A 26,378-nucleotide genomic window follows, 5' to 3' on the forward strand; every position below is an offset into this window, starting at 1 on the left:
GTGTGTCAAAAGGTTCCTGTTGTTTTATAATTACTGATCAACTGTATCATCTAAACATCAGTGATTATGCTTTTCATTTTCCACTTGCCATAAAATACGAAGAATGTGTGTGTGTGTGTGTGTGTGTGTGTGTGTGTGTGTGTGCATGTACATCTGAGTACATTTGTGTATGTGTGTGTGTGTGCATGTACACCTGAGTGGATGTATGTGTGTGCATTTGTGTATGTGTGTGTGCATGCACACACATGTGTACAATCACGTCCACACATGTACATGCATGTGCTGTTTTCACCTTTGTTTCCATCTGGCTATAGCATCACCGCTAAACATTAATAGAGCATAGAGAATTTCCCTGGTTATAAAAGGCTCTCCTACTGTAAATATTTGCCTGAGGATTGAGGTGGAGGGAAAATAATTCAGTGTTATTCTTATTCTTGGGGGAGATTGAATATAGGACTGGAATCAAAGTGATAAACAGCTTTATCCCATAAACCTCATGGAGCGGCACCATCTTCCCAGGACGTGGTGTGAGACATGCTGTGTGGCTGTGCACAACTTATGGGTACAGAATATTATTTTTGCTGAGTCCACAAATGCAAGGGAGGGGAGGAAGGCTGTACAACTTACAGTGTTCAAAACACTGCTCTAGTGGGTAGACATGTCCCCGCCTCTTCACCAAATCTTCTTAAGTTTGTGGGTCAGTTAAGTATTCAGAATGCTAAAAATGTTCATGTAATTATTTATTTGAAACACAAATAATGCCAGATTTAGTGCCAGCACCAAAGATCTTAGAAAAATATTAGAAGGTGACTATAGCAAAAATCAGTAATAACCTGAATAGATTGTCCATTTTTCCTAATTTTAGAAATAATTTTATTTACCAATTGAAATTACTTACATTATTAAGAATTCCTTTGTAGAATATAGCATGTCTCCCAAGTGCATTAGAATAACATTTGAATGAAGAACACAAGGGCCAAACAAAAAACGTAAAACAACCCTCAAGGTCTAGTTCTCTGTCACAGTCTTCAGATGTAGCATGATCCTTCTAGACTGTCATCTGCCTATTCATGTGATGGAATTAATAAAAAATCTTTTAGTGAGGAATCCAGCACCCATTTATAGTTTGGCATCACCAGCTGCAAAGACTGGCAAGCATTTTGCCATTCTGCTTCATACCATATGTTAAGTCAAAATAGATCAGATAGAAATTGAAAAAGCATACACTCTCCACACTATAACACACACACACACACACACACACACACACACACACACACACACACACTCAGTTGGCTGGCACTTGTTTGATCATCTGAAGAAATTGTGGGCCTGAAATGCTGGTAGGCTTATATGGCTTACTCTGTGGCTACCTCACTCACTGATAGTTTTTTTTTTTTTTTTTTTTTCCTGATGTGCTACTGACTACAGGCTCCTTCAATGGCAGCCTCCATCACCTTCTTGCCTTCTATGACTAAAATTTACATTAATGAGAAAATACACAGTGTCAATGATTGCCCAGTGTTTAGTTTAGACCTTTTGGAAAGGGATATAAGTTTTGGGGATGCAAATGAAGAGAGAGTGCAGAAAGTGTCAGTCCTGGAAAGAAAAAATAAAATAACTGTGTCCTTGAAAAAAACCTGTGTCCTTGTTACCTAGAGTAAACTTATGTGCTCAAATTAATTAACTGGACAAGAAAGGCAATAAAGACAAAGCCCAGTTAAGTTACTTACAGTGAGAAGAAAACGGGCAAACGGTATTTTAATTTCCCGTTTTTCATGTTTAAAACATTGGAGACTTGTTCTAGCAAAAGCTAAGGCAAACAGTGAGAAGAAACAGAATAAATGACAAATAATAAGGTAATTGATGGAAATTAGATAAAATGTCATCACAGGTGCATAAATATTCTTTGAGAACTAAAGTGATTGTTAAGAATGTTTTGTCTGCCAGGCTTCACAGATCAACATGTGATCCTAATAATACTTGGGAGGCAGAGAAAACAGACACTAATTTTGAAGCCAGTCAGGTTTACACAGAGTATTCTAAGACAATTAGATCTGCATGTGCGACTAAGTCTCAAACACATGCATCCATGCATGCGCACCTGCACACCCAAGCAGGAACACATGTGCAGCTGTACACATATAGGCATACAAATGCATACACACACACACACACACACACACACACACACACACACACACGCATACACACACACACAGAGACAGAAAATACTAGTTCTATAAATACTTATATAAGTAAATAGCATAAAACAGTAGCTAGGTACTCTTTGAAAATTAAGAAACAATAAATTTTATTAAATAAAATAAAATATCATTGAAATGAAAATTTAAGTTATAAGGGAAATTGAATATGGTATCATAAATGGAACATAGTGATATAATGTAATCAAAATATAATCTTGGACCTAAAATATTAATTAAATTAATAATGTATAAAACACAGATATGAGTTTTATCAAACAATTTTAAAAGATTAATACAGCAGCTAAGGGAGGGGGATAAATATGAAGAAGATATAATCTTAAATTTTTGACAGAAAGAAGATCAATCATTTGATCAGGAAACTCCAGGAAAAAACAGAGATGGATAACAGTGCAGATAAAAAGGCAGCTCTACATAGGCATATCACATACACACACAGATATGGTGATACACATTTATAAAAGAAAAAAATATTTAAGTCATTTTAGTGTAGAAAGAAAGGGGAAGAGAAGTCAGTATGCTTCTTACTGTTTTGTTATCAGGAAAAAAAATTTTCATAGTTCTGTAAATATGTCTTTTGTTTGCTTGCTTTCTTGCCTGTTTTTTGAGATGTGCTTTCTTTGTGTAACACTGGCCTCCTGGAACTCTCTCTGTAAAGCATCCACCTGCCTCTGTCTCCTGAGTGCCGGGATTAAAGGCATGAGGCCCCACTGCCTGGCCCAGGTAAACATGTTTTATGCCAAGGATTCAGTTTACCTACCACACATGAGAAAAAAATGTTAAATTTCATGTAAATGAATACTTGTAAATCTAATGAGAAATGTGTATCAGTAAAGAAAATGTTAATCAAAGCCACAATTCAAGACTACGAAGCTAGGGGCAGTTATTTCAAAATCAGTTGATATTATTTTAGTTTAAAAGACTATTAAAATATTTTAAAGACAATAGTTTAAAAATATTTCAAGGATGAGGAAGATGACTCAGTCGGTAAATTCAGGAAGACCTGAATTTGCATGCCTAGCATCATATAAAGCCCACGGGCCCTGTGTCCTCAGGGCTGGAGAGGAAAGTGGGTAGATAGCTGGTGTTCACTAGCTAACAGAGTGAACTCTGGGTACACTAAGAGACCCTCAAAACATAAGTAAGAAAGTGACAGAGAAAGACACCTGACATCAACTTCTAGACTACACACACACACACACACACACACACACACACACACACACACACTACATACACTCTACCACCACTACCAACATATAAATAACAGGAATTAATAGTCATTGTTCATTAATATCTATCAATGCCAAATCCCCAATAAAAAGGCACAGGCTAATAGAGTGGATGCAAAACCAGGACACATCATTTTGCTATATACAAGAAACATACTGCCTGCGCAACAAAGATAAATTATCTCAGAGTAAAGGGATAGAAAAAGGTTTTCCAAGCAAACAGACACAAGAAGCAAGCTGGAATATCCATTTTTGTATTTAATAAAATAGGCTTTAAACAAAAACTAATCAAAAGAGATGGGAAAGCACACTTCATAATAATCAAAGGAACAATCCACCAAGTTGATGTCTTAATTCTGAACATCTATGCCCCAAATGCAAGGGCACCCACATTCCTAAAACAAATATTATTGAAGCTTAAATCACACATCAAACCCCACACATTAATAGTGGGAAGCTTCAACACACCACTCTCAGTAATGGACAGATCATCAACACAGAAATTAAACAAAGAAATAATAGAACTAACAAATGTCATAAATCTAGTGACTCTACTAGATGTCTACAGAACATTTCACCCAAACACAAAAGAATATACATTATTCTCAGCACCTCATGGAAACTTCTGCAAAATTGACCACATACTGGGTTACAAAGCAAGCCTCAACAGATAAAAAAAATTAAAATAACCACTTGTATATTATCAGACTACCATGGATTATAGCTAATTTTCAACAACAACAGAAATAAGAGAAAACCTATAAACTCATTGAAACTGAACAACTCAATGACCACTCAGTCAGGGAAGAAATAGAAAAATAAAAAGACATTCTAGAATTCAATGAAAATATAGGCACAACATACACAAGCTTTTGGGACACAATGAAAGCAGGGCTAAGAGGAAAGTTCATAGTACTAAGCACCATCCTAAAGAAATTGGAGAGATCCCATACTAGCAACTTAACAGCACATTAGAAAGCTCTAGAACAAAGAGAAGTAAAAACTCCCAAGAGAACTAGACAACAGGAAATCATCAAACTCAAGGTTGAAATAAATAACTTAGAAACAAATAACAATAAAAAAATCAACAGAACTAAAAGCTGGTACTTTGAGAAAATCAACAAGATAGACAAAACCTTAGCCAAACTAATCAAAAGGCTGAGCACAGTATCCAAATTAACAAAATCAGAGGTCAAAAGGGAACATAACAACAGACACTGAGGAAGTCCAAAGATCTTACTTCAAAAGCTTGTAGTCCACAAGATTGAAAAATGTAAAGGAAACAGGTGCTTTTCTTGATAGATTTCACTTACCAAATTTAAGTAAATATCAGGTTAAACAGTTTAAACAGTCCCATAATTATTAAAGAAATAGAAGCAGTCAGGAAAACAACAACAATAACAACAAAAACTACCCATGGCCAGAAGAGCTAATACCAACACTCCTCAAACTATTCCACAAAAAATAGAAACAGAAGGAACATTGCCAAACCCATTCTATGAAGCCACAGTCACCATGAAACCTAAACCACACTAAGACTCAACAAGGAAAAGAGAATTTCAGACCAATTTCACCCATGAACATTGATGCAAAAAATACTCAATAAAATATTCACAAACTGAATTCACGAATACATCAAATACATCATCCACCACCAAGTAGGCTTCATCCCAGAGATGCAGGGATGATTCAACATAAAAATTTGTCAATGTAATCTACCACACAAACAAACTGAAAGAAAAAGTCATATGATTATCTCATTAGATGAAGAAAAGACCTTTGACAAAATCCAATTCCCTTATATAAAAGCCTTGGAGAAATCAGGATACAAGGACAATAGCTAAGCATAATAAAGGCTATATACAACAAGCCAATAGCCGACATCAAATTAAATAGAGGGAGGCTCAAAGCAATTCCATTAAAATCAGGAACAAGACAACGCCTCTCGCTCTCTCCATATCTCTTCAATATAGTCTGTGAAGTTCTATCTAGAGTTAGAAGACAAGTAAAGGAGATCAAGGGAAACACATTTGAAAGGGAGAAGTTAAAGTATCCCTATTTGCAGAGGCTATGATAGTATATATAAGTGACCCCCAAAATTCAACTCCTACAACTGATAAACATCTTCAGAAAAGAGGCTATTTCCAAAAGTAACTCCCCAAAATTAGTAGCTCTCTTATATACAAAAAATAAATGGACTAAGAAATAAATCAGAGAAACAAGATCCTTCAAAATAGCCACAAATAATATAAAGTGTCTTGGTGTAACTCTAACCAAGGAAGTGAAAGACGTTTGTATGAAAAAACAAATGAACAAAACTACACGTCTCTGAAGAAAGAAATGACTATCTTACAAAAAATGAAATCTAAGATTCAATGCATTCCCATCAAAATGCCAACACAATTCTTTACAGCTTTGGAAAAATAGTACTCAACTTCATATGGAAAAACAAAAACCCCAGAATAGCTAAAACAAACATATACAATAAAAGAATTTCTGGAGGTATCTCCATCCCTGATTTCAAGCTGCACCACAGAGTAACAGTAATAAAAAGTGCATGGTACTGGCATAGAAGCAGACTGGTTGATCAATAGAATTGAATCAAAAACTCAGAATTGAACCCACACACCTTTGGACTACTTGATTTTTGACAAAGAAGCTAAAACCATGCGATTGAAAAAAAGAAAGCATCTTCAACAAATGGTGCTGGTCTAACTAGATGTCTAGATGTAGAAAAATGCAAATACACCTATTTTTATCACCCTGTACAAAACTCAAGTCCAAGTGGATCAAAGACTTGAATGTAAAAGCAGATATAGTAAATCTATTAGAAGAGAAAATGGGAATCATTCTTGAAAACATTGGCAAAGGAGACAACTTCCTGAACAGAAAACCAACAGCTGGTCATGCTCTAATATGAACAATTAATAAATAGGACTTCATGAAACTGAAAAGCTTCTGTAAGGCAAAGGATACTGTCAACAGAACAAAACAGCAGCCTACAGACTGGGAAAAAATCTTTATCAACTCTACATATGACAAAAGGCTAATAACCAAAATATATAAAGTACTCAAGAAATTAACTACCATCAAACCAAATAATCAATCTAATTAAAAAGGGGTACAGAGCTGTGCAGTGAATTCTCAACAAAGGCATATCTAATGGCTGAGAAGCACTTAAAGAAATGTTCAATGTCATTAGTCATCAGAGAAATACAAATCAAAAGGACTCTGAGATTCCATCTTATTCCTGTCAGAATGGCTAAGATCAAAAACTCAAATGATAGCACATGCTGGCAAGTATGTAGATAAAGGGAAACATTTCTCCATTACAACCACTTTGGAAATCAATCTTGTGCTTTCTCAGACAATTGGAGATAGCTCTACCTCTAGACCCAGCTATACCATTCTTGGGCATATACCCAAAAGATGCTCCGCTATACAACAAGGACATTTGCTCAACTATGTTCATAGCAGCTTTGGTAATAGTCAGATACTAGAAACAACTTAGATGTTCCTCAATTGAAGAGGGGATAAAGAAAATGTAGTACACTTACACAATCTGTATACTGTTTCATCAGGACATAAATTTGAAAGAATAGCAATAATTGAGTTATAAACACATGCAATAATTTTATAAATATGAAACAACTTTTTTTGGCATCTTTTCTAAGTATCATGAGAATTGTATTAATTATTTCTTATTATGGAAAGCTTCCTCTTGAAATCTTATATCAGTTATGATGACATGTGAAATCATGATCTGGGGACCCACAATCAGTGAGTCAGTAAACTCTTGCTTATATCACTGGATACAAATCTCTCCCTCCCTCCCTCCCTCCCTCCCTCCCTCCCTCCCTCGCACCTTCTCCTGCCCCATCCCTGTCTCTCTCCCTCTCCTTCCCAGTGCAATCACAGCTCAGTTACCTTATGCCCGTGTCACAGGCTTGCTTCCTAGCTGGCCCGAATGCAGGTGGACATGATAGAGGACAAGAAACATTTCCTGGAATGAGACACTGAGTTGGAATAAGGAAGCCTTGACTCAAACCAGAGCGGACTCATTATTATTACCAATGCGTTTGGCATACGTTCACCCTCGTCCTCTGCCTCTAACCTGAGACGCAACTTTGCACTTGACAGTTCATTCCAAAATGAGCAGAGTACACATGCCACATTTTAGGGTTAGTTTTAAGGACTGGGGTATTATCTTATTTCTCATTTCAATCTCAAGCATCAGAAAAGCAAAAAAAAAAAAAAAAATTGGGGGGAGTAACTGGGACACACATTAGCACATGTTGGTTTTCTAGTAAAGTAGTAGGAAAGCAAGAGAGAGCAAAATCCCAGCTGGATTGACAGAGAGAAACTGCTCTTCCCACAGCCTGCTGTGAATTTGAACCTTATATGATAGGAGGACCCTCCTTCTACTGAACAGTAAGTTTCCTTTGCAGAATTGTTGCTGAAACACTAGACTGGGAAAGTAGGAATGCGAAGGAGAATCTACCAGCAGATGGAATGAACATAGCTCACCACTTTCAGGAATGTGGAATTAAGAGCATTTAGGAGACAGTACAAATAATACCAACGGAATGGATGGGGTGTTCCAGCCTGCGAGGAGGAAGAAGAGAAGACAGAAAGAGCAGGAGGAGCATGAGAGAGATAGACAGGGAGCTACCGGGCAGGTACGGGAGAAGAGCGAAGGGAGGGACCAGCTTTTCGGTTTAGGAAGGATTACATGCCAGATCTTCATTGCAAAATATGGCAGAAACATTGCACAACATATCAACAGTTTGAAACAATAATACATCTGGAGCACTTTATCTCCTTATGTGTTTAAGACAGGAAGTATTTCATATGAAGCTCTTACCTGAAGCAAATGTCTCCCTGAAAGTGCACATGCTCTCTCACTTCTCCTCAGGACTCATGGAAGCAAACAACTGGTCTCTCACACACTCTCCTGACACTTCTGCTTCTAACTATATCCCAGTCTGACTGGTTTGGCTTGTTTAAGAGTCTAGTTTTCGTCACCCTGGAGGGTCATATGGAAAACAAGGGTTGGTACTGACACGAAGTGAAGCCACAGCCGTAACAATGAGTGTTAAGGAACTTCTGTGCGCTATGAAGATGCCAAGTGATTCCAAATAGCCATGTACAAGAAGAAACATGTTTTTGATCATTTATACATAAAGTGGGCACTTTCTTCATGGGCACGTTCTTCATCAAATCACATTTATTCCTCTTAGAATATAGGGAGAAGGACTTGGTGGTTCACAGTGCCAGGCTATGAGGTAAATCTCTCAGTCTGGCTCACCAAGAGATTATAAATGAACATGCTCATTTTTTTTCACATTTAGATAATGATAAACATTACTTTCTTCACATCTGAACTCATAGTAAATTTACAAAGAAACAACCCCCAAATAAAAAAGAATGTTCAAATACAGCAATGGAATGGATTGAACATGTATACTGTTGACTTTGAGCCATGTGTGGAAACTTTGAGACAAGTCTAATCTACGTGTTCTTGGCGCCAGGTAAGGGAGACTCAGCCAGAAGCAGGAAATAGGCCATGTGGCGAGATCTGATGTGCCTTTGTCTCTTTGTGTTTCTTTTAACTTTATTATAGTTTCTCTTATGATTGATTTCTTGGGTGCAACTGCAGAGAATAGAAATTTCAAAATTATGTTCATCTTTATTAAAGTTGCATGTGAGAAGGTATTTTCAATGTTCACATTTCAGTATTGTGCTTCCCTCATAAACACCTTTTCATATATTTATGAGAAATATATTTTCTTACATATAACCATGTTATATATATAACATATATGTTTATATATATATATATAATGTTGCTTTCTGTTATCATAACAAAATATGGTGGAAGTCATGTTTTAAAGAGGCAACACTAATGTTGCTTCAATGCTCAGGGGTTTTATGTAATCAATAATTTCTTGGACCCCACTGCGCCGGGCCTGTAGTACATAGCACATCATGATTGGAGTTTCATTCCTCCCAAGGCAGCTGAGCAGTAGCAGCAGGAGAGAGAATAGGAGAGTAAGAGAGAGGGGAGAGAGGAATAGAGAGACAGGAAGAGACAGAGGGAAAAAAGGAGGAAGAGAGACAGAGGGAGAAAAAGAGGAAGAGCTAAAGAGAGGGGGGCGGAGATAGATAGGGGGGACCTGAGTCCCAATGTCCTCTTGAAGAGAAGTTCCTACAGAGTGGTAGGGCGCTAACCTTGAAGAGATTGTACGGCCATGATGGGAAATGCTAACACCCTTATGTTTGGGTGATATTCTAATGTCTGCTCTTTATATTTATCCTTTTCTTTTTGGTGCCTTTTTAGTTCTGGGATTGAATCCAGAGTCTTTCATATGCCAGAAAAGTGTTCCAGTCTGAGCTACATTCACAAATGTCTGCAGACCCAGGGGATTTATGATAATCTTACTTGCAACATTTATTCTTCAAGCAAGCTAAACAGATAAAATCTCGGTGAGTTATTATTATTTTTTTAAGCAGAGCATTATTATAAGAAAGTACCCTGAATCCTGGAAGTGTCTGTAGCTGTAACTCTCTAATCATGCATTAGGGTAAGACTGCAGTGCAGTTTACAGTGGTCAAAGGAAGCCAGGCTGAGCAGACAGGAACAGTCTTACCTTGGTAAACTGGAATATTATGGTCAGATCAGGCTTATAGTAACTATTTATCAACAGGAAGGGACACAGCATTAACCTTGTCCTGTGTTTCCTTTGGAACTATGCCCTTCAGTGTCACAATGTCCTTGCTTAACATGTGTACTTAACTATTTTAGTAGAACATTTTAGTAAAAATAGAATCAAGCAGCAGTTTTGCTATATCTGTAATTTATCATTTTATGGCTTATTTTAAGCATAAAGTTAAATGATGTTATTTCTTACATATGTAATTAAGTCACTTGGTTTTCAGAGAAAACACTTATGACAAAACAATTACATTCTACCACTTAGATTACATACTAAAGACAAGGGGCCGGCTGTGTGTGTGCATATATACATACATATATGTGTGTGTATATATGTATTTGTGTGCATGTTTTGTGCTTCCATGTGTGTATATATGCATATGTGCATATATATGTATATGTATATATGTATATATATACATATATATACATACCATATGTTTATTTCTGTGGTGATGTGCTGTGTCCCATGTGTAAATCTCTGAGGACAATCTTCAGATAAGAGTTCTCACTTTTCAAGCATGTTTTGGGAGACAGGCTATCTGGTCTATACGATTCTGTATTCTCTCCAGGACAGCTTCGAAGAAAGCTTCCAATCCCAATTTGTCCAGATTGGAATTTCTCAACATTTAGAAACTGAACCACAAATGATATTCCTAGCTTTCTTAACCATTTCCCCAATTTTATTTGTGCCCCCACAAAAGTATTATTTGTCCCAAATCAGTCAGAAGAAACCTTAATAGAATGACACACCATTTTCCTTAAGGAGGATTGGGTAGGTTTTTGGTTGCTTTCTTGGGCTATAGATGTTTATTTTCACTGGGAATTAGTTATAAGTTACTATTGGTCTTATTCATAGAGAAAATTAGGTTGGACTCAGGGATCTCTCTCTTTTCCATTATCTTTCTTTCTTAGGTTTGGATATAGTGATTTAAAAGAAAAAGAGGAAATATAGAAACATATAGGGATGATAGGACAAAGGTAGATTATTGAATCTACTCCTCAACTTAAAGTCTTAATTGTTACTCACAAGGTTATTTTTAATTCATTGGTATAGAATTTTGTATATTGATGCAAAAATAAGTTTAATTTTGATATATTGTTATAGAATTCAAATTTTATATTATTCTTCACACACACTATATATTTCTGCTCTAATATGCAGTGTTGTACCCATAAAACTCAATTATAATACAAGGTTCACTTTCAGTACTTTGAAAGTGCTGTTGCAGGATGTTTAGGATAATAAGTAATACAAGTTACTTGTTAGTTGATCAAATCATGGTCATATCAATTACTAGTCTATTTTTATCACAAGAATATACATGATAGGATTAACAGATAGATTCTATAGATAGACAAGGTAAAATAGGTATGGTCTTCAAAAACTTCAGAGACCTACAGAATATGGCATTTAAAGATGTATTTGTTTGTTTTTTAAAGACTCTTTGACAATAAGACAAGTTAACTCCTGGCAACATCCAGCCTACATCAAAGAAGATGATGAGTATCAAAGAGCCTCCTTATGGAGATAGCTTCAAATGTGGCAAACAAGGCACTGGAAAAAATGGCCTTGTTTCTGCCACTGACCGTATTTTGCCTAAAAATAGTCAAGCTTGGATGCAGGCAGAGTTGATGGCCAAACTCTGCCAAGACAGGGTAAACAAGTCCTTAATAGTTCCTGGCTTACAAATATGGCTCAGATATACTGGAGAAGTCTGATGATAATGCTTCAATGTTATAGAGAGTTTTGGGTGACTGTTCAGGCAGCAAACTGTCCCTGTCAATTTTTCATTTTAGAATTTGCTAATCTGCACATTCTCTTTACTCAGTTAATAATTTTATTCCTTTTCAAGTCTCTGATGGGGTAGAAGACCAGACACTTTAGTTTTATGATTAAGCTTAGTTGTTTAGGAGTAAAGATGTCTTTAGGTTTAGATAGATACTTTAAGTTGATAGAGATGTGACACAATAGATATTGATTTACATTAAGAATTTTAGATGCACCAAGACAGGGAAGATGTTTTCTTCAAGGTTGCCCAAAACATTACTAATGTAACATTTATATAATTTCTGATTGTTTCATGGTTCTTATTGATGGATGTGGTTTATTGCATATATATGTAATGATATAAATGTATATATAAAAATAATAATCTGTATTCTCTGCCTCCTCTCTCTCCCCAGATGCATGCTTTGGTTATAGAGGCTGTTGATACTACTGCTGCCTGGTTTTTATGCTCAGTTCATTTTTATTACTTTATCTGCTTTGGGTTTTGTGTTTCATTGCATGGGTAAAATTTAAAGGTATCGAACCCAAGAATGCCTTCTTAAAGAGTTCCCATGAACCAACTTAATGAATCAATGCTAAAGTTCATATTGATTTTCTGTGGAGGTGTCACCTCCCCAACTCCATAGCAAATCAGATTCTTTGTTCAAAATGCCTGCATATCAGCCACCACTCTTTCTCTAGGTCTGAGGAAGACCTCAACTTTGGCCTTAGACATGGGTTAAAAAGTTGGCAAGCCTTTATAAAACTAAATGCAAACAATTGTGACCCAAACCTATAGGTTAAGTGCAGCATATATTTTGTATGTCCAGTATATCCATAACTCTGTTTTTAATGTCTCCAAATGAAACCCATTGAAGCATAAACTTATCCATTAAGTAATAGCCTCCAACAGAATCTACTGGGCATCCGGCAGCTGGTTGTTAAAGGCAGTGTGTACTGAATGGCAATGGCAAGACCATGCTCTCCTGAAATGGGCTACTCTCAGTTTCCGCCTAGTGCTGCAGCATTCCAGCAAGTGACCTGACCCACTCAGGATCTCAGTGAAAAGTACGTGCAGTAGAATGTGAGTATGAAGCTATAATTTGTACATCTCTATTTTAAGTATAGGAAACTGAAGAAAACAGAGAAATTTTTTGATAGAGTTATCTGAAAATTAAATGTGAGTCACACTGCTAATTATAGTAAAAAGACGTTGTTTGTCCTTTCTTTCATTTCAGCTAGGGATGACAGGAAAGGAATCAATAGAGAATGAAGTCTTTATAAAGCAGAACTTTTAAGCTATCAAAAGCATTATATGTTTAAACGTAGGATGAAGAAACAAGAAATTGCTTTTGATATTTCCAATGCTTGTATAAGCCAAGAGTATACATGTTAGTGAAAATAAACCAATCGTTTTAATTTGACGATTTGCCTAGTTACATGAGAGGTTCATTCATTAAAGGCCAGACTGGACATGCTCAATGGAGTGCAGCTCAGCAAAGGCAGGAGCGACACTCCCATCCAGCCCTTTAATTTGTAACATAGCTTTAAAATGGCATATTGCTTCTGATAATTCACGGGGGTGGGGGGTGGGGTGGGGTGGGAGGCATCTCAGGCCCTGGAGGCTTCATCTCCACTCTGCTCTCCTTCAGCTCAGAAAGTACTACCTCTTGCCCTTTGTTTTTGAAAGCATCTTTCTTTCTTTCTTTCTTTCTTTCTTTCTTTCTTTCTTTCTTTTTTTTTTTTGGTTTTTCGAGACAGGGTTTCTCTGTGTAGCCTTGACTGTCCTGGACTCACTTTGTAGACCAGGCTGGCCTTGAACTCACAGCGATCTGCCTGCCTCTGCCTCCCGAGTGCTGGGATTAAAGGCGTGCGCCACCACGCCCGGAGACCCATCTTTCATGCGCTAAGTATTAGATTCTTTCTAAATATAATACAGTAGCATGTCAGACTGCAAAGTGTCACCCATATACTGTCTTAGTCTCTTTTCATGATAGAGTTTCAGCTAATCGTATGAAACTCCAATGAGATACAGTCATGATTCTAAGTCATAGGAATGGAATTCAAACTACAACGTTTTCTTTTTCGAGCACAGTATATGCAGCACCTTGGCACGCGGCTGTCTTTCTGACCCTTGTACGATGATAACAGCTGAGCAGCTGCTCTGAATGCAGACGTAGGATGATAGAAAGGCCCTGACTGTCCGTGCTGAGCCACCCACCGCTTGCCTGGTAATGGTTTAATGAGTGCACCTCCACCTTAAAAAAAGAAAAAGAAAGAAAGAAAAGAAGAAAAGAAAAAGGAAAACAAAAACCTTGTTTAAAACAACAGTCTTGGATTCCTTCTTTCTTTTATAGCACTGGAATCCTAATAAAACCTAACCTGGGTCCTGGAAAGCTGGTTCATTGGTTCAGAGCACAGGCTGCCTTTTCAAGGGACTCAGGTTCAATCCCCAGCACCAAAAGAGCAGCTCACAACCCTGTGCAACTCCAGTCCCATGAGATCTCCTGCCTTCTTTTGACTGCTGTGGGTACTGCATGCACATGACACACAGACATACATGCAGGGAAAACATCTGTACACATAAAACACATTAAAATCAACATAGCATTTTATGAAAATTCATTCCTCCATAATAATTAAAGAGACATGGGTCCCACAGTTAAGAGTGCAGATCTAGGGCACAGGGACTACATCCTAGACACCAAGAGACTGATGCTGACTGTGCTATAAGAAAACAACAGGTAAGACGGTCCCTTGAATTCCCTTTTCAGTTTATCTACTGGCTGAAGAATGTTTAACGTCTGTCAGCTCTTTAGGAATATTCAGAGAAAACACAGTGCGCAGATGGATAGTGGTGACTTCTTAGTGAGTGTGGCAAGGTGTATTTTGGCTGTTTGTACTTTTAATATTTTAACTTGTTCACTTTACATCCTGGATGTGGCCCCTTCCCTTGTCTCCTCCTGGTCCTACCCTCCCTCTCTCATCTCCCTCTCCCTCCTAGTCTTCAGAAAGGAGGAGTCCTTCTCCCCAGCCATCTGACCCCATCCTATCAAGTCTCATCTGGACTGCCTGCATCCTCTTCCTCTGTGGCCTGACAAGACAGTCCTGACAAGGGGAAGTGACCAACAAGTGGGCAGCAGAGTCCATGTCAGAGGTAGTCCCTACTCCCCATATTATGGGACCCACAAGGAGACTGGGCTGCCTATCCACTACATCTGAGCAGGAGGTCTAGGTCCTCACCATGCATGGTCCTTGGTTGCTGCCTCAGTCTTTCTCACCCCTCTTTCCCCCAGCCAGGGTATGTTGGGTCCATTTGTATCCTTGTGGAGCTCCTGTCCCCATCAGGTCCTTCTGTGGCTTTAGGCATGTAGTTCTAGCCCTACATACTTCTCTGGCTTCTGCAAGTGACCACATTCAAGCTGGTCAGTTACTGAGTTCAGTATGGTTTCAATGGTCAGATTAAGGACGGTGTTCTCTTATCAGAATGGATATTTTCAGATAGCTTCAAAGTAGTCACGCTTACATTGAAGGAAAGCAAAATATTTTAAAGAAACCAACAAATGGAGAAAGATAGCTGTCAGCATATAGCATCACGGTTATAGGCTGGGCAATCTTATTGTCGGCAACTGGACTAGAAGAATGCTGTGTTTGTGGGGATTTCACTGATCTTGGAAAACTAGTATGTGCCTGACATTTAGAGCAACATTAGCATTTCCAGCTGTCCATAGAATATAGACACTTGTGTATAGCTCCGAGGAAGCAATGATTTGTTTTTCCTTAAAAGAGGATGATTGCAGGGTAATCAAGTAGTTTTCAGATTGTAATGGATAAATTAGAATAACAAACTCACACAGTGAATATTGGCATTACCAGCGGAAAGGAGTGAAGATCAGTCAAGCTGGCCCTGTGCAACTCATTTCCTCTGGTTATATGGACAGAGGCTCTCTAAGAGAAGGGACAAGAGCAACCATAAATGAGTCTCTTCTGCACTCTGGATGTGCCACACAATCAAGTAACGATGCCATTGTCCGGGCAAGGAACACTGAAAACACCTCCCTAGTAGCCTTTGCGTTGTTTTGAAAGTCTACAGTGATCAAATTGTCCATTTTTCCTCCTTTCCCTCATCTTCCTTTTGCTGCTGCAGGCGATGCTAAATACTGATCATGTGTATGAAGGAAGGGTGCATGTCGGGGTTGTGTTCCTGGGTCTCTGGTGAGTTGTCTGCAGCTTGATCCTAGGTTCGAGAGGGGCAAAGCTCCACTGTTGTTTCTTAGGTCTAATCAGGTCTAATTTGTATTGCTCTATTTTATGATTTTTTTTTGTTTCAGACCACAGATTAAAGCTGTATGAACTACCTCAGTTTACATTCACACATTAAAATAATTATTTTATTAACATGTACTCGTATAAATAATACAGAAGCTTATCATGCAAGTTTGCAGTTCTGAACTTGATCCCCAACACTTAATAGCAAAAAGGCATGTGAAAAATCTATAATAATATGTGCTATCTAAATTCTACTGAAGTTAGTTATTTCCAAAAATGACACCTCAGAAAGGAAGCATCCACTTGAAAACTATACAATTCTATTGTCTAGTAGTGAGTTTTGGAATTAGGTGGACTTAATTATTTTAGAACTAGAACAAATATTATTTCAAATCTTTAACAAGAGAACAGAAACATAACTGCAGCTATAGAATTAAGATGATGCATATTCAGGACTTCCTTTTGTCTAAGGACAGGAATAGCCCACTCCTATGTGCTAGGGACTTGATCAAACCTAGGACCACACCGAGGCACCAGGGTTTTCATTGCCTGTCACAGTAAATTAAAGACTGCATGGGCTAGATAATCCCAGCAATCTAAAAAAGGGGAAATAAAATTGGATGATCATGTAACGAAAAAAAAAAAAAAAGTAATTTCTTTATGTCATGGTTCCTGTCAAAGTTACCTAATAAGAGACAGATTCACAAGAGAGAAGGTGACAGATTTAGTTGATAACAGTTTTACATGGCAAAAGGACCTTTCATAAATGAAGACCCAAAGAAACAGACACGCTTGTGCATTGTCAACATGCTTGGCTCAGTTTGGGGAAGGGTGTAAACCTGTGGAAATGTGACTTGACAACAGCAGTGTGTGAGCTAACAGTAATAAACAGCAAGTCCTGTTTGTCACTATGTCTCCAGAGATAAGGACATTTCTTTCTTCTGTATACAAGCCTTACACCCTACTTTGAAAGAAAGGCCGGTGTTATTGTCTAATCTACTTTAGGAGTAGAGGACAAGAGAAGGTCAGCATGTGACTTTCTTAATTCTACTCCTCATCAAATGTCACAGTAGGCATGGTGGCTTGTTCTGAACCCTATCAACAGAGAAATTAGACCGCAACGGGCCCTGGAGAGAGGTACGGGGCATACATGGAGGCCATTGGAGGAAGGCCTCTGTGAGATGGTTGAAATGTTCTTTATCTGGACAGGACAGTCCTGTGGCATTTTACAGCTCATAACGGGTGTTCTGAAAATCCTTGAACCTCACCATATACACACTACCTAAGAAAACAAAAGCAACAGTGAAGTAAGAATGTGCTTCCCTTTAACTGTGACGATAGGGAGTCAGAGACAAGCTTCAGCGATCCTCCTGTCCCAAGTCACGCTCTGTATGGATTTGTAGTAGTTTTGACTATGACCAAAAATATTAGGCCTATCTACTTGCAAAGATCAGTGTTTGGAATGTTACAGCTACAGTTTTCAACTGAGTTCTCCTTCTCTAAAATACACTTTTCCTGGAAATAACTATAATTTTAATAGACTTTGAGGAACAAACACAGTTGCTTACTCTCACATGGTAGAGTAGCTCATGGCATTCAGGGGTGTGTTACAGGTGTAGAGGTGCCTGTTACCCAAATATCACATAAAATTTGATTACCTTTATTAGTTTTTATTTAAGAAAAAAATACTGGTTTTATAAATAGGTGATTCCTCCCAATTCCTAAAATATAGGCATGGTATGATTTGTTATATATATATATATATATATATATATATATAATCTGTGGAATATTGAGACTAAAATTCATCAGAACCCAATGTCTTCATTTGAAAAGTCCAAACCTTGTTTTTATATATTTTGAGAAAGGCATGTTGGTTATACTGTTCCTGCCCCGTGGCAGGAGGAAGAGGGGAGCAGGGGAGGGTTGTGGGAGTCTGAGGTTTGGGAGGGGTGAGTGAGAACACAGTTATGAAGATATAGATCTCCCATAGTGAAGGCAGCCCCCTCCCCTGTGTGCTGTATGAAAATGTTAATTTAAAATAATAAATAAGAAAAACGTGTACTTCATCATCATGATCCCAAGTGAGAGATTTTGTCCTTATTTCAATGTGTGTTTTCAGCTATAACGCACCTTAAAGATGACTACGGAAAAGAGCGGCGCCCTTGGAGGTGCGAACACATGCTACCAGAGTAGTCTCAACTGTCAGCATCACACTCACAGTTGCCATGGTGCCCCATGACTACATGTTGTATGATGTGACTCACAAGTCTCAAACTCGCTCCTGGGTTAACGCAAGCAACCATAGCTAAAACGCGCAATTTTTCCAGAAAGTGATTAGTTGATGATCAAGATGGAAGTTCCTCTTTTAAACACAGTGGTTTTTATTTCATCCAGGAATAAACCTGCCATAAATGAGTTGGTGTAAGTTTGCAAAGTTCCAGGCTTCGCAGACAGATACTCTAGATCTTTGCGCATAGAACGAGCAATTTGTTAAATTCAGTGTTTCAACTCAGCACCACACAGGACTCCATAGAACTTTTGCCCTTTTCTCAGAATAGATGACATACTTTCATCCAATTTTTTTTGGCTTTCCTTTTGTTCTTACAGGTGAAGTTTTGTATTCTTATTTTTGACAATTGGAACTAAATACTACAATTTTCTACAGTCATCTAATTTTGCATTCTAATTCTTTAATATCACATAGGTTTCGTGGCTACTGAAATAACGTGACACAGAATGTCATTCATGTATATGTAATAGTTCAGCACTAAAGAAAACAAAACAGAAGTTGGCATTCTCTTGACTCAAACTGATACATTTTTCTAATAATACCGATTTTGCTCATTTTTTTTTTTAATGTTGAAGTATCTAAACTGCTGTGTGCTGGTGTTTTCAGACAATGAGTTAGGTCACAGGTAAAAGAAGGCATGCATAGTTTTACGTTGAGAGAGAAGCAGGCTGAGTCCGTGTTCGGTTTTCCAAATGTCATCTCAAGTGGATGTTAATGACTTTGCATCTGCTCTTTTTGTCAGTGAGAAGCAAGTCTGTTTTAAACTATTATAGAGCACCATCTTGTGGACACGAGAAGCTTCTTCAGCTGCTGGCAGCTGCTTCCTGTTTGTGCGTGGCAACAACGCTGAGAGCAAGAATGTCTGCTGAAATCTGGATCGCTACCAGTCAGGACAAGATAAACCTCTAACACTCTTCCAGTCACTAGGTTTTCACTAATTACACGACATTCATTTTGTTTGCCTGTGACAGGAGACAGTTGGCCTTTCCTCATTCTCATTACCAGAATCAAACGAAGCGTGTAGCTTCTTGAGAGTTCAGGTTTGACCAGTACGTCCGTTTTTATGCACTCAAGAAAAGGCTATACTCTCTGGTAGTACATAAAAATTTTAGAATGGAACCACTGATAATTTCTGTGTTGCTAAGTTACTGGGGTTGAGGAAGTAAAGTCTTTAAAAATGAACATTCTAGTTGTGTTGGGATTCGGGGAAAAATAATCAAAATATAAGGAACTGGTGTGCCTAGTTTGAATTAAGGACATTGCAAAGACTCAGAAGTCACCTCACAACAAAGGCCTCTCTGAATTTATCGAGTATGCAATCTGACTGTAATAAATTGTTCATTCTATGTGCAAATAGCCACACTGTCTGTGAAGCCTAGAACTTTGAAAACTTACAACACTTTCATTTATGTCAGCACTCGGCCATAAGTATCTATTGTAATACCTAAAACATTAATAAAAAAGAACTTTACGAGTATCTTAAGTGTTTTTATAGTGTGTAGAATTTTGTTTTGTTTTTTTTTACCCTGCAAACATAACTCCTATCAGTAAAATGAAAGTTTGTATCCGTGTCACATACACATTTTTCAAATTTGAACTTCTGTTTGGCATTGAGAGAGCATAGCCAATGGGAGCATGCAGTTCAAATGGAGGCCGTTTTCATAAGCTAACAGATGCACGGGGCTAATTGCTGGCTTAGGGATAATGAGTTTATTTTCTTGCCACTGGCATCTTGAGAACAGAATGCTCATCCGTCATGACTTGAGTTCTGCGTGCCTACTCTGAGTCCAGTGTCTGCAGCTGTCGGCAGTAACTTAACAAATTCTGTTCTGTCCCCTCTTCTTTCTTTACGTGTAGTTGTACTTCAGAACAGGTAAAACTGAGCTTCTCTCAACATTTAATTTGACCTTTTTGAGTCTTTAAAATTTATTTATTTTTACCACAAATCTCCAAATTAAATTACGACAGTAATAATTCTTGCTGGAACCTGCCCTTTCAACCAGGAGACAGTGTTTGAAATTAACGCATACACAGAGAGCGAGAAAGAAAGAGAGGAAAGAAAATTTTTGGTTATGGATTTCTAAGCCATTTAAGAATGAATACTTTTAAATGAATCAGCATTTTTTTTAAAAACAACTGCACATAGCAAACATCACAGTGACAATTTCACTGCAATGTCTCATAGCACACTGTACCTTCATGCTTTCACCCTGTCTTTCCTTTCTCCGCCATCAGGAATTGCTGAGAGGGAGCAGTCAGCAGCTCAGGTAGTGTGTAATAATTTACTAATCACCAATGGAGTTTGCTCACTCTTGTTTTAGCTTATCAGCTGCTGCACAAATAGAACTGCATGTTCTCGTGATTTGTTTGAGCACCTATGTGACTGGTACAACTACTATCAAATTTTTCTGTTATCTTTTCCATTAACACTTTATTTTTCTTTTTTGCAACAGTATTGCAACCAACTGGTGGTGACAATGATCTGAGTGTTTATGCTTGCCTTCTTCGCCAACTTCCAAGAAGTAGTATGGAAGTCCCAGTACAAGAGTGGCTTACCTGGCCTTTTCAATGCTGTTAGTCACTGTGGCTTTAGATGCCACGCCATCTATGGTTTCTTTGAAAGACTACTGGCTTTGCTCCTCTCCTCAGGGTTAGAGTTCTATGCAGCTCCTCTGAAACATTATGACAACAATTAGAAAACAATCTTAAAGTTTAACATCATTGAAGAGGGTTTGCTTGGCTTGAGATATACCACATTAGAAATTAAAATAGAAAATGTATAAAATATGTATCCATCAATTTAAATCAGTATCTAATACCACATAGTAAAATAAATAGGCACTTTAAAGAAAAAAAAGTGCTATGTACCACGAACAAAGGAGAATATTGGCATTCATCTTTTACATTTCATGAAATTTCTTTTTGAGACAGGGTTTCTCTGTATAACAGTCTTGGCTGTCCTGGACTCGCTTTGTAGACTAGGCTGGCCTTGAGCTCACAGAGATCTACCTGTCTTGGCTTCCCTAGTAATGGGATTAAAGGCGTGAAACCTTTTAATAGATGAATTCCAATGGCTGTTTTTGGATTTATTTTTGCTGAAAAATTTAATATACTCTTATACTCAGAAACTTTCCATTATCTGTTTGAAAGGGGATTACTATTTTACTAGTTTATTTAGTCCTGTGTATATTGCTACTTAATATTGTACCAGTCTAGCAGCAATTGCTGGTAGTAATTGCTTAAATAGTGGTCACAGCATGGAGGCTGTAATCCAATTAGTAAATTATTCACGTATAATTGTATGAAATTTGCTAGTTAATTTTGTAACATTATTTACTTCTATGATTTGGGAACATGGAACTTTGTTTAACTGAAACATTCAGATTTACTGGGTTATAGCATGTTCTAATATTGGTATTTTTCACATTCCAAGACAAACTAGACATCTTTGTTAACTTTGCTAGTGACCTAGATCTTCAAGCACTCAGAACATGCAAAATTCAGAGTGGTAGACATAGGATTTATAAAATGTAATCTTTTATTCCAAAGGTTGATTTCTGTTGTTGGCAGGGAATTTACTCAGTTCTTCATCTCAAAATAACAACCTCTTGACTCTTTCAGTTGTGAGTCTTCCGATCATCCAACACAGAAGTCTGCCTAGCCAGTCCCTGAGTGGCAGCGGTGACAAAAGAGATGGCTTGGCAGTTAAAAGCATTTGCTTTGGGAGAAGACCTAGGCTTTGTACTCAGTTCCCACATGGAGCTCATGGCAGCCTGTACCTCCAGGGGATCCAATTCAATGTTCTTTCTGGGCACAGCATGCCCCTGCTTGTGTGCAGTCACACACTTATACTAAGATACACACACAACACACACACACACACACACACACACACACACACACACTCACACATGGACTAAATAATACATACAATTTTTTAAAGAAAAAAATAAAAATGGTGTTCTTTTCATTTTAAAGAAGATTGATTTAGCTCTCTGATCAAACTATCCTGTGTTTGCTTTTCCTGGAAATACTGCTATCGTTTCACAGAAACTTGGCATATAGTAACGTAAGCCATTAAAACTAACAGTTCCTGCTTGGGGTGCTTGGGGTCAAGGATGATACATGCAATTTATGTGGCTCTAGGAATCATGTCTAGTGTTTCACTCTTGCAGACAAGTGCTTTCCTAATGTGCATTGCATATACCTGCAGCTGACCATGGGTGCTGCACTAATGTACACTCCGTGTCTGCATGAGGCTTTGCACATGTACTTGCAGATGTCGGGGGGGGGGGGTCAGAGACATCATATCTTCCAGGAGCCAGAGTTAGAGAAGGGCATGAAATGCCTGATGTAGGTGCTGGAAACTGAGTTGTAATAATAAAAGCATTGTCGGATTAAAGCCATCTTGGTTTGTATTGTTGTTTGCATTCTTATAATAATGCTGTATACAGTCCTCTGTAAGAGCAGTATGTTATAGTGCCTTGTTGCATCTGAGACATCTCACCAGCTTTTTTTTAATCATTTTTAGAAATATGTTTAGGTTTTATAAGGAGCATTGACTTTCATACGGAGACATACATGCCACGTAGGAACATAATACTATACACCATTTCTGCAAATACTACTAATATTCTTGTTCGCATCCACCTGAAAATCTTTCTGTACATACAGTCTTTGTGCTCTGCATATGTCTGACATGAGTGCTGCTCTATCTTAGATCTGAAATGCTTCCCAACATCCACTTGTTAAAAGCTTGTTGGTTTGGTGCTGTGGGAGTTCAGGCTGAGGGGTTTAGTAGAAGGAAGGGAGCACAGTGGTTGCATGACTTTGATAGGATTGTTGTGATCCCAAACACTTCCACTCTGACTTTTCTTTCCAACCACCCCCAGGTGGGCAGCATGCTTTGTCACACATTCTGACTCACCACAGCCCAGAGGCACAGCGCCAAGTGCCATGAATTGAAACCATGAGCTAAAACTAAACCTTTCTTTCTTTTAAGTGGATTTATCCCAGGCATTTGTTACAGTAACAGAGAGTTGATTAATGCAAATGCTTCACTCATTAAAATCTAATATATATATATATATATATATATATATATATATATATATACATATATATATATATATGCATTAAAGCTTGGACTTCCATATAATTGACATATGATCTAATGTAAAATGTATTCTTTATTTCAGGAAAAAAAAACCAAACCAAACAAACAAAAAACCCTGAGTGTGGTGAATCGTATATATCAGTCATTAGATTTTGTATGAGGGACATGAAAATGCCCAGTTACTCCATGAGACGACAGAGCTAAGGGTTAGACACTAAACCTAAACTTGTGGTCACTTCAAAGGTTATGAAATTTCAAAGGTTATGAAATTGAGATTTGCTAGGGAGTCTACATCTTCAAAAGGCTTTCCAGGAAGTGAAGGGGACATCAGACAAGCTGTGACCAGCAGCGGCTAAGGAGGAAAAGACCATCTAAATATCTGTGTGTGATGGATGTGCATGCGTGCAGTGAGTGGTGGATGTGCATGCATGCATGCTCCACGTGAGTGTGCTCATCTGTATGCGCATGCATGGAGGAAGCCAGAGCTCTGCACTGAGTGTCTTTTTCCATTTCAATATTCCCTCCTCTTTAGTTCTTGAGATTCGGTAGTCCAGGATGATAGAGCTTTGTGCAGTGAGCCCATAAAACTCTCCTGTCCTTCATACCCCAGGGATGGAGTTACTATGGGTACAGGAAGCCACACATGGCTTTTATGTGGGGCCTGGAGTCCTGACTCATGTCCTCACACTGTTAGGGCACACACTTCACCCAGTGAGCCATCTCACCAGCCTCTGTGGATAAATTTTTAGACACTTGGATAGCTGTAGATTTACTAATTCCCTTATAAAGTTATTCTAATAATAGCATTAGAGAAAAATAAACAAATAAACAAAATGCCATAGATGCAAGTAACTGGAAACTATAGTTTAAGGTTATGTTTAAATATACAGGCCAAATTTCTGTATATAGAAATTATTATAAGAACACAAGCAACAATCTTAACCAACTTGATTTTAGTCTCACAATGTTTCTATTATTACAACTCATTAGTATTTAGTTTCATATTATCAACCAAATAGAGAAACCTCATGGTTATCACGGTTCATGTAGAAAGAGTACATTGCATTACTGTGTGTGCTCCTGTGAGTGCTCATGTGTGTTTAAAGGAAAAAGTCAAATGATTTTCCAAGAAAACTATTAAAGCTTTTATAATTATAGTCTAAATTTAAGGAGTAAAAGTGTCCCAGTATTTGCAATTAATAATTTAAAAAGTAATATAGACAAATTGCCTTAGCTGCCTACTTATAAGGGAACACTGCTGATTATAATACACATATGCTTGTGCGCATGTTTCCATGTACACAGAAACTATTGGTACAACTAATCAGGGGTGAAAATGAACCCCTACACTCACTCACACATAATTGCCTACATTTGCATGAGTGAGTGGATTCTTATTACTTCTTTATGCCCTATAGGGAGAATGATCTGCATAAATTATGCAACAAGATTCTTTAAGATTTTTAGAATACTTTTCAGGGAAATGCCCTAAGAAATTATCATAGGGAACGCATTATTATTATAGGGAACGCAAAGTTTAAAAATACATTTTGACTATGTTAGCAAGCATGCCAGAAGCAAAACTAGTCACCAAAAGCAAAGTTTTTTCAACACATGAAAATACAAATGATTAAAATTAAAACTATAAAAAGATTACCAGAATATATAAGCAAGAAACAGGCAAAAGAGAAATATTTTACCTTGTAATGGTGCTTGCCTAAATTCATAATCTGTCCATGTTATCAAAATGACATGCCATGCCATAACAGTGAATGCAGCAGCTGCCTAAGAACTTGATATGCATTATTGATCAGTATTGATAAATGCACACTCTTCCCATGCCTGGAGTGTGAATTGTCAGTCTTACTACAGACTTGACTTCAGTAAGCATTGCTAATTGCTCAAGATATAGCAAAGTTGATTGTAGATATGTACCTCAGCAATTTTCTCTATGGGTGAACATCTTGCAGGGTCAATGGCAAATAATCACATTGATAAGCTATGTTATATTTTGTAATCTTTTGTAATAATAACATAATACAAACAGCTCTAGGTCAGTAATGACCAAAAATTGTAACTTATTTGGAATACATGTACTAGAAGTCTTTTACAGATATGGGAACTAGACTTTTCCCCATTATTTAGCTATTTGTTTTGTGCATGTGCTTATGTGGCTCATGCTTGCATGCATATGTGTTTATGTGTGTATTGTGTATCTCTGTGCCGGTGTTCTTATCTCTGTAGCTATGTGGAGGTCAGATGTCAATTTTCTGAATTGTTCTTTATCAATCTCCACTGTATTTTCTTGAGACTTGAGACTGAGACACTAAATGCAAATCATGCTGTGAGTTTAGGCTGGCTGGCCAACAAACCTGTCGAATATCTGCCTCTGTGCATCCCCTGTTGCTGGGAATGAAGGCAAATGCCACCATGTTCAGTGTTATGTGAATGCTAGAGATTCAATCTGAGATTCTTGGGGCCCATACAGCAATCATTTCATACACAGAATCACCTGTCCAACCCGAGGGTAGAAATTTAACAAAGTCAGAAGTATGGAGATCTAATCAGTGGTGAAAAAGGTATAAATATTCCTGTTATGTAACTTTCATGATTTAGAGCAGTTACTTATTGATGTTATTGAATTGTAGCTTCCCATCAGCCATGTATAGACAGATACAGGCATATATAAGTTACATCAGTCACTTTTTTGCTTTATGGGACACAACATACAACAAAAGGATTTTAAGGCAGGGAAGC

The 26,378-nt window shown here is 37.7% G+C and overlaps 1 protein-coding gene and 1 long non-coding RNA gene across 7 annotated transcripts in view; one reads left to right on the forward strand and one right to left on the reverse strand.

Moving 5' to 3' along the window:
• PIK3C2G (phosphatidylinositol-4-phosphate 3-kinase catalytic subunit type 2 gamma) overlaps positions 1-8,441 on the reverse strand; it is a 332,391-nt gene extending 323,950 nt beyond the window's left edge. For 4 of the 6 annotated variants that reach the window (XM_084766217.1, XM_084766214.1, XM_084766218.1 and 1 more), the window contains exon 1: positions 8,322-8,441. The gene's annotated coding sequence lies outside the window, so the exon portion shown is untranslated. Of the gene's footprint in view, positions 1-7,384; positions 7,520-8,321 lie in introns of those variants that run through there. The other 2 variants (XM_084766215.1, XM_084766216.1) reach the window with 2 other exon arrangements.
• A 371-nt stretch (positions 8,442-8,812) lies between these two features.
• On the forward strand, positions 8,813-12,797 carry LOC311588547. Its single transcript, XR_014776252.1, has 3 exons — positions 8,813-8,988; positions 9,798-9,943; positions 12,360-12,797. It is a non-coding gene; the product is annotated as an uncharacterized lncRNA (long non-coding RNA).
• Positions 12,798-26,378: the final 13,581 nt, after the last annotated feature.

The sequence above is a fragment of the Acomys minous genome (genome assembly GCF_964271855.1).
Source record: "Acomys minous genome assembly, chromosome: 17".
NCBI classification, from domain to species: Eukaryota; Metazoa; Chordata; class Mammalia; order Rodentia; family Muridae; genus Acomys; species Acomys minous.